This window comes from Tyto alba, unplaced genomic scaffold, assembly GCF_018691265.1.
Source record: "Tyto alba isolate M040663 unplaced genomic scaffold, T.alba_DEE_v4.0 Super-Scaffold_13, whole genome shotgun sequence".
NCBI lineage: Eukaryota > Metazoa > Chordata > Aves > Strigiformes > Tytonidae > Tyto > Tyto alba.
Window position 1 is genome coordinate 14,653,558 of NW_024881275.1, and position 12,615 is coordinate 14,666,172.

General features: G+C 43.7%; 1 protein-coding gene across 1 annotated transcript in view; it reads right to left on the bottom strand.

Moving 5' to 3' along the window:
* Window positions 1-10,200, bottom strand: part of MOB3B (MOB kinase activator 3B) — a 133,817-nt gene extending 123,617 nt beyond the window's left edge. Inside the window, exon 1 of the mRNA XM_033010001.2 lies at window positions 1,031-10,200. The gene's annotated coding sequence lies outside the window, so the exon portion shown is untranslated. The remainder of the gene's footprint in view (window positions 1-1,030) is intronic.
* Window positions 10,201-12,615: the final 2,415 nt, after the last annotated feature.

A 12,615-nucleotide genomic window follows, 5' to 3' on the forward strand; every position in this document is an offset into this window, starting at 1 on the left:
ACTAAGTTTTTCCATGACCTCTATCTCATGACTGTTATCAATAGATGTTTTTCAGTCCACTTCAATAGCCACTGATCCAGCCGTATATCTTTATAAGCATTTAGATATATTACAATACTTTTAAAAATTCTTCTCATAATAAGGCACATACAGAAATATTTGCAGAGGCATATTTCTGTCTGTTTTTTTTTGATGCATGCTGCATGAATTTTCTGCTAGAAATAAAAATGTTGCCTGCATTCAGTGATTAGCTGGGAGGGAGGAGGAAGGAAGAATTGGATAAATGCATTTCAACAATCTTCTACCACTAGAAAGAAAAGTATAGTAATCCAAACCAGATGTGGAGAAAAAATTAAAGGCACATAAATACAATTATTCTAGTATCTATTTGTTTCTGCCATTCAGGGGGTTTTTAATGCTGAGAATTCAAATGCATTTATGATAAAAGCAGATAATTTTTCTAACCAGAGGCACAGATCTCTAAACAGATTAATTTCTGCCCCATGCCATGCTACGTTTGAACATAAAGGCCTTTTGGTATTCCTTCCTCCTCTTCTTTTGGAGCTTCACAGGTAATTAACCCTTTCATCTCCCCCTTTTTCTTTTCCCATTTTCTTTTTTCTCTTATCTTTCTCCACTTTTAGTTTCATTTGCACACTCACTACTTTTGATCAGCTGCCTGCTCACTGGTTCAGTTCACACCAGGAATGTTCTCCTAAAATCATTCACATGATCATCCATCTTTCCTCGCTGTGGTTTGGCTCACCTAATGGACTGCATAAAATGGGTTGCATCCCATTAAACTGAACGGGAGGAGGCACTCCAGCAGCTAGTGAGCAGTCAAGGTATGGGATGGTACTAAAGCTTGTCCGAAATGAAACTGCTGAAGTGCGTACAATGTGGACTGCAGGTTCTCTGAAACCACTCCCACAGCATTTCACCAAGTGCTAACATGATGTAACAAAACAGGCATGCATTTAAGTAATCACACACCCACTAAGGCTATTCTGTATCCTGTGAATGTACTCACCGATTTGCATCTCAGTGCTGTGGTTGTCACACACAGATTTGACATTCTTAGCCTCCCTTTGCAACTCATGACCACTGGGCTCCCCAGCCCACCACTGATGGTCTCTTGCTGCTCTGCCCTCCCCAGCTTCCTTTCGTTCTTCATCCTACCTTCCAAGAAGCCTTTGGCTCAGTTTCCCTGACCTCCATGGATGGATCTTTTTTTTTTTTTTTTTTTTTTACCTTCCCACTTGCAAAGAATTTCATGCCTGACCACTCCAAGTTCTCCTTCTTTGTCTGCACTAGAGTAAATGCTGCCCTTTCAGAACCGCCATAACCACGCAGTTTGCTTTTGTTGAGTCATTGTTCTGTTATTCCCAGCTTCTTCCTCAAAATATTCTTTGAATTCTCTTTGCAAACAGAGAGCGTTTGAAATCCCACCAGCTGCTCCTCAATTGGTTTGGTCACAGGCTCCACCAACTGCAGCAAGGCTGTTTCCAGCAGCTGCCCTCAGATAGACAGATCTCTGTGCACCGAGCGGGGCAGAGGATGCCTTTGTGACCTCTGGCACCCAAGTTATCTAAGAGCCTCATTTTCACAGCCTGAAGAATTGATCTTTCATTGCACAGTGGAATAATACTGGCTTGTGTTTCAAGAAAGAAGTAGCCCTGTTTGGGTTTAAAAGCAAAAATGTTTTCAGTCTCTGCACAATCAGGCTTTCTGGAATTCAGACAAATGCCCTCAAGGGAAAAACACTTAATTCCTCCCCATTTAGACTGTTGCAAGGCCATGGGGAGATTTCCTCCTCCATAGGAAAACCTCTCTGACCCTCACTGAGCTGTAGATCCAAAAGGCAGAATTCGAATAACAGGGGCTGGTGAGAGGCGATGTAGGTTGCTGTCCTCTTCTTTTCCTCTGGTAAACCACAGTCAGGCTGGGGCTCAGAGCACTCAACTGTTGCATCTTGGATTCTTTCTTCAGTCTCCTGCAAAATAACTTAATCCCTCTTCCTCTGTACCAGACTCCAGCATATATTTTCTTGCCTGGAACCCAGAGCAGGTGTAGGAAGCTCAGCAAAGAGCTGAAACTGCACCAGGAGCACCTGCCTCCTCGCGCAGATGGGAACTGGCCTGCAGCTTTCAGAAATGGGGCTGAAGCTCTGTTTCAAAACTGTTGCTAACAGGTTTCTCCCTGATCGCAGCCCGTGGCTTCAGCATCATTCTGGTCATCTTGGCTGTCCAAGGCTTGCCTCAAAATTGCTGCAACTTCCAAATATTAACCTTTGTAGAAGGGTTGTGCTTTAGCCAACAGGCATGTCTTTTGGCATCTATCTGAATGCATTGGTTTTGTAATGTGTCTTTATTAAGCATTAGAAATTAACAGAAACAGAGGACTAAAACATGGAAGTTTTTAGCAAAATGAAAGGTACCTCTGGTATTCAGTTTGTGAATTTACACTTTCAAATAAAATTACGAGCAGAGAAAGCATAACAAAGCCACATAAAATGCTACAACATTTAGTGCAGCCCCCACCAACACAACCATCTGCTCAAGCATGGCACAATTTTTTATGTGTTCACACTCTTGATTAACAAAGCTCCATAATTAAAAAGCTAGATATACTCTGACACTAATATGTAAAGCTAGTCCTAGATTTGGCTACTTTTTTTCTGTAATAAGCACACTTACAAGCTGGCACCTCTCTGGAACTAATTGAAGACATCACATTGTCATCACATTCATTAGACCAGTCAAACAAACAGACATTTCTTTTCACATGTGACAGACTGGTAGGTTTGTTCACAAATGGACAAAGAAATCTATTGAAATATGTGAAGATGGGAATGAAAACTGGGTGATTAGTTTGAAAAGAGACATTGTGAAGGTTAATGGAGTCTATTAGTTATGATTTTTTTTTTTATGTTCATATTATTTCTTAAATGCACTATCAGAAAGGTGACTGGAATGCTTTATTATATGGTCATATCTTCACAGTTTAAATTTTATTTGCATATGTTTTGTACATATGTGAAAATTTTGCCTGAAATACATCAGCTGTAAATACAGCTCAGCCAGATGCTACAGTCCTGTGGGTTTCAACCATTCTAAAAACCATTCAGAAATATAGCTGCCTTTTTGTGGAGAATTTGAGGGATGGTGAAAGGGTACAATTCACATTTTACAGAGCCACTGTGGCAACTACCAGCTGGCATCAAAAAGCAACTTTATTTGATGGAATCACAGGAAATCAAACATCCATGAGTGCACTGCAGTCAAGCCATGCTAGCATCGTCCACCCCTGAACCGTAACTCACAAGCTTGTGAGGTGCTGTGTTGCTACCCCACATTCCTGTACCCTATAAAGAGCCTTGTTAGTGCCTCTCTGTTTCCCCATCCTAGAGGTCCTGACACTGAAAGGTGCCTCATGGCTTCATTCAGTCAGCTTCCTGCACATTCCAGAGCTCAGAATCCCCTTGGCCTTGGCATACTGGAGGTGCCGTGGGACATGCAGCCCCACAGCAGCCAAGGTCTATGGGAGGCCTGTGACAGCCCACAGCAGAAGTGTGAAAAACAAGTTACGCTGTTGCCCTGGTATGAAAATAGTTGGTGTGTATGGTGAGAATCTGTTTGTGCTTAATATGAGCCAGGCAGGGGAATGGAGACGAAAGTACAGTAATTATGTCTAGGAATTAACTAAGTCCAACCAGGCTGAAGTGAACAATAGTAGGGAACTTTGGGGTGCAAAGCCACTCATACCAAGCCTTACAGTTGGTAAAGCCACACATGCCCAATATTGCCTAAATCACAGTACCAGAAATACAAAATTTGGGTGCAGATGTAGTAAAACTGGGACCAATGGAGAAAAGCAATTAGGTGTGGTATGCTGAGGGGAGCTTTTTGGGTGAAGGAAGATGCAAGGATGACAAAAAAAATCATGTTAAAATAAGAAAAAATAGGGTGTAAGGTATGAAATCAGGCAGAGAAAAAAAGGATGCTCCAGCAGTAGGAGCACAAATGCCTGCAGACAGCAGTGATGCTGACCTGTGTGCCCCAGCCCACTGGGATGCCGGAGGGACCCTCCTTGGGCAACCTACCATCAGGTCTGTGTCTGTCAGATTTAGTGCGGGAGGAAATCGATTTGCACCTCCACAGTAACAGAATTGTAATTTGATTGTGATTACATGTTTACATGTTTCACTGGACTTCAAACATATAATTAACTTTCATAGTCAAGCCCAATACTCTCTATTGTTATTTAATTACAGGCTGGTATATGATAGCCTAGATCACTGAGAATTTTGCTGTCCTACCCATTTCCTTCTAGTATGATCATTAATCAACAAACATGTTAATCAGTTTGCATCAGCTACCTGTCAAGTCTCCAACCTGAAGGGGAAGTGTCAGACCTTGGCAGTAACAATGCTAAATGCAGCCTGAACCCAAAATGTTCCTCATCCTGCCAGTGCCCAATTCTCTGCCAAAAACTGGTATGAATTTAATTAGTCATCACTTATTTTCCCAGTCCTTTTCATTCTGTGTGGTTTGTCTGCGCAGCTGCCCTTGGCTACTAAAAAAACCCCACAAATGCCAGAAGGTCCTTCCTCCAGAATCTAGGTTATCAGAAATTATTTCCAAATACGGCTATCACAGAGACAGGGCAGAGAACGCTAGCAGGAGACAAAGTGGTGTGAGATTAATTTCCAGTGAAGAGGCAGCCTGAGACAGACAGAAATCTCGGCAAGGACAAACTGCTTTGCATCCCGATTGTTTAATGCAGAAGGCTGAAACTGCAGTTTCATCCGTCAGCTACACTACTGAACATTTTGGCAGAAACATTAAATTACCGTATGCATAGGCTGCAGTACTAAATTTCAGTATTCCCTGACCTGCAATTTCTTATGTTGCTGCTTGTACTGAAAACCAAAAGTCTGGCAAATGTTAGTCATATTTAACTGAAGCTGGAAAAGACACTCTCTTGTACTATAATGAGACAATTTTCTAAATGGAAGAGAAGCTGGCATTGAACTTAGTTTCACAAATTAGCTTTTGGCTGTTACACATTTTCAAACATTTTGGCTTATCGTTAGATACCGGTTAGGGATGAAGTTTCAAAGGTTTGCCTTTGAGATATCACTGCTTCACAGCATCAAGCTTTTACTTTGATACTCAGCCAAAAATGTCTTAAGTGATTTTACCTAAATATCCTTATATGTCTACATTCCTCTATCTTAAAAGTCTTTTTATTCCTTGCTACAGATAGATGTTTCTATGAAAAGTCCGATTAGCTCTCGTTTCAAGTGAAAGATATGATGCCATTAATTTTAACAACTGTGCTAGACCCCATAGATGCCATATTCCTGATAGCTAAAATTTTCTCTATGGGATTCATATTTTAGCGCACCCACAGTTTCACTGGTGAATCCAGGGCCACCTTTAAGCTCTTGCACATCTGTGCTCTCACAGTGGAGTTTATTCAGCCCCTGCTTTTATCTGTGATATCTGTGATACCTGAGATACTCATAACTGATCAGACAACGCCATGAGCAACATCGATGGAAGTCAGTCTGGTCCGAGCAGGGTTGGACCCATTACCCTCCAGAGGTCACTGCCCACCTCAGCTGTTCTCTGGCTCTACGCAAGAGTGACTGCAGCCTGCCTGCCAGACCGTAACCACAGGACAGTTCAGGCTGGCAGGGACCTTGGTAGGTCTCCAGTCTGACCCCCTGCCCAGAGCAGGCTCAGCCGTGGGGTCAGACCAGGGCTCAGGGCATTATCCTGTGGGGGCTGGGAACCCTCCAAGGAGGGAGATGGCACCGTCTCCCTAGGCCTGGCCCCACTGCCCAGATGTCCTCATGAGGGGAAACGTTTCCCTCATCTCCAGCCTCTCTGGCCCTGCCACCTCACTGCCCACCAAGACTCAGGACTTTCTCCCCAGAGCTGCCCCAGATCTCACTGGCATGTCTCCCAGGGCTCTGCCTGCCTAGGGCAGGGCTGCCCTTTGCTCCTGCCCCAAGTGCCCAGGGGCCCTGTCCTTTCCTCCCACTGGCCCAGGATCCCTCTGGACATCAGCCCTGCCCTCGTGCATATCAACGTCTCCCCTGTGCCAGGTTTGGCATCACCTGCAAACCTGGTCACCTCCCCAGATCACAGACAGAGATATTAAACGGGACAAACCCCAGGGCAGGCCTTGTGGAACCCCTCGGGGCGCCAGCCTACAAGCAGATTCAACCCAGTGACCACCTCTGAGCCCAACCACCCAACCACGTATCTACCCCTCTGGTGGGGCACACACCCAGTCCCTAACATCCAGCTTGGCTACCAGGACATTGTAGGATAGTGCTGGAAGCCCTGATGAAGTCAACCTAAATGATATCCCGTTCTCCACTTGTCCACAAACCCAGTCATTTTATCACATAAAGAAATGAGGTGCGTGAAGCATTATTAATTTGTAGTCAAGCAATGCTGACAGTTCATCACCTTTTCCCTCATGTGGCAAGACACGTGCTCCAAGAGGACACATGTCATGATCTTCCCAGGTACCTGAGTAAGACTGGTCAACCTGCAGTTCCCCAGATTGTCTTTCGGTCTTTTTCCAGTTGCCACAGGTCTCTACTGTGTACATGAAAATAAAGATTGGAACATCTAAAAGAAGGGAACAATCACCAGTTGGCAGTCCATGCCATTTAAGTAGAAAATTTTCTTTGCACTTATCTTTTGCTTTGAAAATCTGCCCTATGCTAATCAGAGGTCAAAAGTTCTTGCAGGGCAGCTCTATTATTTTAGTTAGAACTGAAGTCAGACTTACTCAATGGTGATTGTCAGCACTGCAACCTTTTTTGTGAAATGTAATTGAAGTCTTATGCATTTGAAACCTCTGGACATGCACATGAACAGCATGGCCTTTAGAAGCACAGTAATGAATTCCTTTAACCAGAGAATCACATGAACAGCCTTGTTAATAAGGACATGCTGTCATAGAGTTCCCTTGGTGTTTTGCCCAAGTAGGGGGTGTAACAGAGTGCAGCTCCAGGACAGAGGTAAAGGACACAACCATGTTTTATTCATGTGCAAAAAACTACTCTGCATACTAATGCATATGGTTTTTGCCTCTTTACTGTTGAAGAGAGGACAAAGCACATTCTTTGTAGGCTCTGATTAGATAATAAAGGTGAGTAACATGCCTGTATGAGATAGCTTTCACATTTTGGACCACTTTGCTTTGTATTCACAGATGTGGGAATAGGAAGAGAAATCTTTCCAACACCTTTTCCCAGTGGAGAATGGAGAAGTCCTGGCACTCCGTACTGGTATACCATACTGTTGGTTCAGGGATAAGAACATTACCAAAATACCTATACTAGTACATAGACTGGGAATATCCTCTGCAGTCCCAACAAATAAGACATTCCAGTGGATATCTTTCTGTGCTACCTTTAAACAAAAGACCAGCAATCAAGATCAGGGAAAATGTGCTATGAAAAATATCCAAAAAACAGCACTCCCCCTTCAAATCCAACTGGAAAAAATAAACCAGCCATATTATTTAAACTGTAAGGAACTAAATCCTGAAGAACGGTATTCACTGACTGCTAGATATAAGTGAACTCCTTGAAACATTTTGAAATTCTCACATGTGATTAAAACTTCTTAAAAGTTTTGGCTAAATTCTTATCTGAGCACGTAAGAGGCATAGAAAGTCACACCAGTCTCAGCTTGAAATGAGTAAGTCCTTAACAGAAATGAAGGAACTAAGTAACATATGACTTTCTATCAATGACAGGCTATGATTCACCATCTCAGCATAATTTTTAATTTAATAAGAAGGAAAAAGCTTTCTTCTTTATTTCAGAGGACAAAAGGTAATGATTCTATCAGTTACAGAACAGAAATTCTATTAAAAAAAATCAGCAGCAATTAAAGTCAAAAATTGTGCATGAATTTTATTAGAATACTTTGTTTCCTGAGCAAGATTTACAACACAACATGCAGATGCATTTAATAATTTACTTAACGATACATTCTGCACTTGTGATAGTGCACTTGTGACAGTTGTGCAACAAAAGAAGCAACTGAGAAAGTTTCCAGCTTTTAGTGATTTAAAAAAGTGACAGCTTCAGTAAATAAACAGCTTTACTGTTAGTAGTGTCAGTGTTAAGTTTCCGATGCCTATCAAGCTGAAGTGATCAATTTCAGCAGCACATTTAAAGCTCTTTAGACTTCAACACAACTTCTACATTAGAAGTTTCAGCAGTGTTTATCACATTTTTTTCACAATCTTAGACACGAGAGTAAAAACTTAGTGCAATCAGGCTCTTTCCTAATGGATCAATTGATTAAAAATGCAAAAGGAAATAATAATGGTAGGAAGAAACAGAATCTCAGCACAAATAATATGTCTGACGAAGTAAATCAAGCTGATGAAGAGGGCTTTAAACTCAAGTTGCCAGGGGAGGGGAACCTCAATCCATCCCACTCCTACCAGTTTGATGCCAGTGTCAGCAATAGATGCCCAGAGCCTGAAGAAGGGTCACAGGGCAGCAGGAGAGCCCCTGAACAGCAGCACAAAGGGATTCCAGCCAGTAAGTCAGCTTCATCAGAGGCCCAACTTGCAAGCGCATGTTTGCATACAGGCTCTTCAGGAAGGACAGGCATTGGAGGCGAGAAGGGGGTGCCACCCTCTGTGTCAGTGACCAGCTGGAGTGCAGGGAGCTCTGCCTGGGGATGGGTGAGGAGCCGACAAAGAGCTTACGGGTCAGGATTAAGGGGAGGGCAGGGACAGGAGACATTATAGTGGGGGTCTGCTACAGGCTACCTGACCAGGAAGACCAGGTGGATGACGCCCTTTATAGACAGACAGGAGCAACCTCATATTCACCTCTGGTCCTCATGGGGGACTTGAACCACTTCCCAACTGGAGGGACAACACAGCAGGGAATAAGCAACTCAGGAGGTTCCTGGAATGTACTGATCATAACTTCTTTCTCCAAGTGACAGAGGAGCTGGTAAGAAGAGGTGTTATGCTGGACCTTGTTCTCACCAACAAGGAGGGGCTCGTGGGGAACATGAAGCTCAAGGGCAGCTTTGGCTGCAGTGGCCATGAAACGGCAGAGTTCAAGATCCTTAGGGCAGCAAGGCAGTGCACAGCAAGCTCACTACCTACCCGGGACTTCAGGAGAGCAGACTTTGGCCTCTTCAGATATCTGCTTGGCAGAGTATCGCAGGATAAAGGCCTGGAGGGAAGAGGGGCCCAAGAAAGCTGTTTAATATTCAAGGCTCACCTCCTCCTAGCTCAGGAGCAATGCATCCCAGCAAAGAGGAAGTCAAGTAAGAATATCCAGAGGCCTGCACAAATGAACAAAGAACTGCTGGATAAGCTCAAACACAAAAAGGAAGCCAAGAGAAGGTGGAAGCAAGGACAAGCAGCCTGGGAGGAATACAGAGAAACTGTCTGAGCAGCCAGGGATCAGGTTAGGAAGGCCAAAGCCCTGATAAAATTAAATCTGGCCAGGGATGTCAAGGACATCAAGAAAAGCCTCTGTATGTATGATGGTGATAAAAGGAAGACTAGGGAAAATGTGGGCCCTCTCTGGAAGGAAATAGGATACTTGGTCACCCAGAATATGAAGAAGGCTGAGGTACTAAATGACTTTTTTGCCTCCATCTTTACCAACAAGTGCTCCAACCACAATGCCCAAGACACAAAAGGTAAAGGCAAGGACTGGGACAATGAAGAACCGTCCACTGTAGATCAGGTTCAAGACCATCTAAGGAACCTAAAGTTGCACAAGTCCATGGGACCTGATGAGATGCATCTGTGGGTCCCAAGGGAACTGGCAGATGAGGTGGCTAATCCACTATCCATCATATTTGAGGAATTGTGGCAGTACGGTAAAGTTCCCACTGACTAGAAAAGAGGAAACATAACCCCTGTTCTTAAAAAAGGAAAAGAGGACCCAGGGAACTACAGGCCAGTCAGTTTCACCTCTGTGCCTGGCAAAATCATGGAGCAGATCCTCCTGGAAACTATGATAGGGCACATGATAAATAAGGTGATTGGTGACAGCCAACACGGCTCCACTGATGGCAAATTCTGCCTGATAAATTTGGTGATCTTCTACGATGGGGTTACAGCACTGGTGGATAAGGGAAGAGCAACTGGTATCACCTACCTAGACTTGTGCAAAGCATGTGACACTGTCTCATATGACATCCTTGTCTCTAAATTGGAGAGACATGGATTTGACTGATGGACCACGCAGTGGATAAGGAATTGGCTGGATGTCACACTCAAAGAGTTGTGGTCAACAGCTCAACGTCCAGGTGGACAGCCATGACAAGAGGCATTCCTCAGGGGTCAGTATTTGGAAAAGTGCTGTTTAACATCTTTGTAGGAGACACAGACAGTGGGATTGAGTGCACCCTCAGTAAATTTGCCAACACCCACAAGCTGGAGGGAAGAGATGTCATCCAGAGGGACCTGGACAGGCTGGAAGGGTGGGCCCGTGCCAACCTCAAAAAGTTCAACAAGGCCAAGTACAGGGTCCTGCACATGGGTTGCGGCAATCCCAAGCACAAATACAGGTTGGGTGATGAGTGGATTGAGAGCAGCCCTGCGGAGAGGGACTTAGGGTTATTAGTGATGGAAAACTGACTGTGAGCCAGCACTGTGTGCCCACGGCCCAGAAAGCCAGCTGTGTCCTGGGCTGCATCAAGAGCAGTGTGGCCAGCGGGTCGAGGGAGGGGATTCTCCCCCTCTACTCCACTCTTGTGAGACCCCACCTGCCGTGCTGTGTCCAGCTCTGGGGTCCCCAGCATAAGAAGGACATGGACATGCTTGAGTGGGTCCAGAGGAGGCCACAATGATGACCAAGGGGCTGAAGCACCTCCCCCGCAAGGACAGTCTGAGAGAGTTGGGGTTGTTCAGCCTGGAGAGAAGAAGGCTCCAGAGAGACCTTCTAGCAGTCTTCCAGTACTTAGAGGGTGCTACAGGAAAGATGGGGTGGGACTCTGTCAGGGAGTGTAGTTATGTTCACTCGCAAAAACAATGTGCAGCTGGGGCTCAATTCCACATCTTTCAGAAGCTGTAAGTATTTAATTGTGAATCATTGTCTTTCAGGAAATGTAAGGGAATTCTGGGCATTTAAATAAAGTATTACTTTTAAAATATGAGTGTTGGACATTTCAGGAAAAGTTGTGAATCTAACTTCTGTTAGCTTTTACACCTCACTTCATGAAAGACACGCTAAAAAGCTATCTTGAAGATAGAAGCCTGTTCACCAAGGAGTGTTATAAACAATTTAAGCAACAAAGCAACCATGGCTTCTCCAATCACAAGTGCAGCTCTTTCACAATGAAGATTGAGTTATGAGGTTACACTAAAACATGACACAAACACATTCTGGTGTTTACCCAAAAAGAGAAGATGTACAACAACATGTAGTACACATGTTCCACTGATTTCAATGTAAAATGCAGCAACCATGTGTCACAACTCAAAAAAAGTGGTCTGGATTAACCTGACACCACACCACTCCTACATGCTACTGGTAAAGAAAGGTTGAGGCATACAAATAGAAAATATGTTTTTATTTTAAAGCAAAGCAAAGTTGGAGATGTGCTAAGATGAACTCAGAAGACTGGCAAAATTACTGACTAGAATTCACTTAGTAAAATGCTAATCATATTGTTCATAGCTGTGCTCATCTCTGAATTAAGGATTATTAAATACATTAATGGCAGTATAAAAAAAATTACTATCTTATCTTTTAGTTTGGCTATCAATTTGGCGTTCTTTGGTAAAGTTTGATACTTCAATCTGAACTTTATTCACACTGACAATGGAAAAACCAGCAGCAGTTTACAGACAGAAAGACTGACAACTGCTGCTGAATAACACAAGTTTTCTGTTTTGTGTTTTGAAAGAGCTCAGTTGTGCTGCATCACTGAACAGTTCACTGAAGGATGACCCAACAATCTGTGACAGGTTGGCACTTACATGCACAAAGTTGCTTAAATAATGACCCAGTTCCCACATGCAGAGTGATACTATTTAAGCTGCTAATAGTCAACAATTTCCACACAAGAATAGCACTTTGTAGTACACTGAAAATCCCACACACCTTTAAATGTTCTAAATGAAGGAGCCAGTAGTGTTAAGAAGGGAGATGAGGGAAGATATATTTCAGATTTGTACCACATAGATAAGAACAAACATTTTTAAAAACCCTTTGAAATGATTGGAAGGCCCCTATTCTGCAACCTCCATGATTAGAGATGTCATATGGCCTCTCTAATTAGATATAAGGAAGATAAAATTGAGTTACATTGAGTTGTATTAGATTAGATATAGGGAAGAAGTTTTTCACTGTGAAGGTGGTGAGACCCTGGCACAGGGTGCCCAGAGCAGCTGTGGGTGCCCCCTCCTGGAAGGGTTCAAGGCCAGGTTGGACGGGGCTGGGAGCACCTTGGGCTGGGGGAAGGGGGCCCTGCCCATGGCAGGGGAGTTGGAACTAGATGACTTTTATGGTCGCTTCCAACTGAAACCATTCCACGCTTATATGATGTACTGCTTTCTGTGGAAACACTGAAAATACTGACACAGCAGAAC